The sequence below is a fragment of the Anopheles gambiae genome (assembly GCF_943734735.2).
Source record: "Anopheles gambiae chromosome X unlocalized genomic scaffold, idAnoGambNW_F1_1 X_unloc_2, whole genome shotgun sequence".
In the NCBI taxonomy this organism is placed as follows: Eukaryota; Metazoa; Arthropoda; class Insecta; order Diptera; family Culicidae; genus Anopheles; species Anopheles gambiae.
The window spans coordinates 270001-272500 of NW_026902626.1; positions in this window are offsets into that span (position 1 = coordinate 270001).

Below are 2500 nucleotides of genomic sequence, written 5' to 3' on the forward strand. Positions count from 1 at the left end.
CTCACCACTCCCCGAGGGATCCGCAGAATTGCTTCTGGGTCCCGTATCGTTATTTGCGATTCGTGTTTGCATTACACTACATTGAACTATTCCAACTTGTTTATCCGCATGGCGAACATTTGCTGCATTGAACATTTAAGTTCCACTTCGCTCTCCCCTACGTGGGTCTGAGCTTCGCTCTCAGGGAAAAAATATGCCACATTTGGTAGGGAAACCCGGTTTCATCACGCTATGTGCCCTGCACCACCAGCTTAGCGTGAATGCTTCGAGTTTCCCTAAGAAGTTCGATTGGTCTTGCAGAGTTTAAAGACAACGAAGCTTAGTTTCAAGCAATGATTTAATATACGCGTATTAAAAACCCTTAACTGTTACAACTTTTATGCTTGAAACCATCGCAACGAAGTCTTTGGGTCCGTAGACCCGTGATGTACTGCTCCAGGAAACGTTTTGAAAGAGTGGAAACTCAAAATCATAGGTTAAGATCATCGGCAGAACCCACCAGACACCACTTTTGCTTCATAAGTTCGGCCTATAGTCATATGACGATTTTCATCGGGGAGGGGACGTATGACCCAAACGGGGGCTTATATGACCCACGGACACTGCAAACCATGCTCCTACGACTAAATAGAGGTTAAAACTACGATTTGGTGAAATCTTCATTTTTGACCTCGAAGCAAGGTACCTTCCCTATAGTAGGCAATGAGTAAATGATCATAATCCCAGGAGGGCAAAAAATGGGAACCCGAGAGGAAAGCGCTGTTGGCGCGCCTAAGCTAGTGGCCCGTAGAGTAAAAAGGGTACCCCCAACAAAGTTGTCGTTTGACGTTCTGGTTGCACTTTTTATCATCTAAAATCAGTTTTCTACACGTTTTGAGGGGTTTTAGCAAAAAAAAAATTTTCGACTACTCGAGCTCTCTGGCCCGTTCGGTGCACATTTTTGAAAAAAGCTAGGGAGCTGCCCCTAGGTTCGGGGTGTCACAAAATGTTGAAAAGTGGTCGAAAAACCACTATCCAGAATCGGATGTAGAATCGTTAGACGAACTTAAAATTGTTCTACGACACCCATCTGCGACGTTTAGTATTCGAGTTATGGCCCGTACCAGGTCTGACCGAGCAATTTTTGTTCCGCGCACTTTGTGCACCGTACACTTTGATGTTTGTATGAAAAAGTACCCTACCTAGGGACGCGTAGAGCAAATTTGTACCCCCGGGCATGTTGTCGATTGACATTCTGGTTGCACTTTTCATCATCTAGGGTGCGTTCCTGACACGTTTTGAGGGGTTTTAGCAAAAAAAAAATTTTCGACTACTCGAGCTCTCTGGCCCGTTCGGTGCACATTTTTGAAAAAAGCTAGGGAGCTGCCCCTAGGTTCGGGGTGTCACAAAATGTTGAAAAGTGGTCGAAAAACCACTATCCAGAATCGGATGTAGAATCATTAGACGAACTTAAAATTGTTCTACGACACCCATCTGCGACGTTTAGTATTCGAGTTATGGCCCGTCCTAGGTCTGACCGAGCAATTTTTGTTCCGCGCACTTTGTGCACCGTACACTTTGATGTTTGTATGAAAAAGTACCCTACCTAGGGACGCGTAGAGCAAATTTGTACCCCCGGGCATGTTGTCGATTGACATTCTGGTTGCACTTTTCATCATCTAGGGTGCGTTCCTGACACGTTTTGAGGGGTTTTAGCAAAAAAAAAATTTTCGACTACTCGAGCTCTCTGGCCCGTTCGGTGCACATTTTTGAAAAAAGCTAGGGAGCTGCCCCTAGGTTCGGGGTGTCACAAAATGTTGAAAAGTGGTCGAAAAACCACTATCCAGAATCGGATGTAGAATCGTTTGACGAACTTAAAATTGTTCTACGACACCCATCTGCGACGTTTAGTATTCGAGTTATGGCCCGTACCAGGTCTGACCGAGCAATTTTTGTTCCGCGCACTTTGTGCACCGTACACGTTGATGTTTGTATGAAAAAGTACCCTACCTAGGGACGCGTATAGCAAATTTGTACCCCCGGGCATGTTGTCGATTGACATTCTGGTTGCACTTTTCATCATCTAGGGTGCGTTCCTGACACGTTTTGAGGGGTTTTAGCAAAAAAAAAATTTTCGACTACTCGAGCTCTCTGGCCCGTTCGGTGCACATTTTTGAAAAAAGCTAGGGAGCTGCCCCTAGGTTCGGGGTGTCACAAAATGTTGAAAAGTGGTCGAAAAACCACTATCCAGAATCGGATGTAGAATCGTTTGACGAACTTAAAATTGTTCTACGACACCCATCTGCGACGTTTAGTATTCGAGATATAGCACTTTGTAGGTCTGACCGAGCAATTTTGTACTAAAATGTATGGTGAACATGTAATTCATTAAATAACATTGACTTGCATCGTGCCCTACTTCATCGGCACAGCTGTTATTGACTATCTTTAGTGGAAATGGATTGAGTTTGACCATTTTAAGCCCATTTCCTATGCCGTGCACCAACATTGTGTACCGATC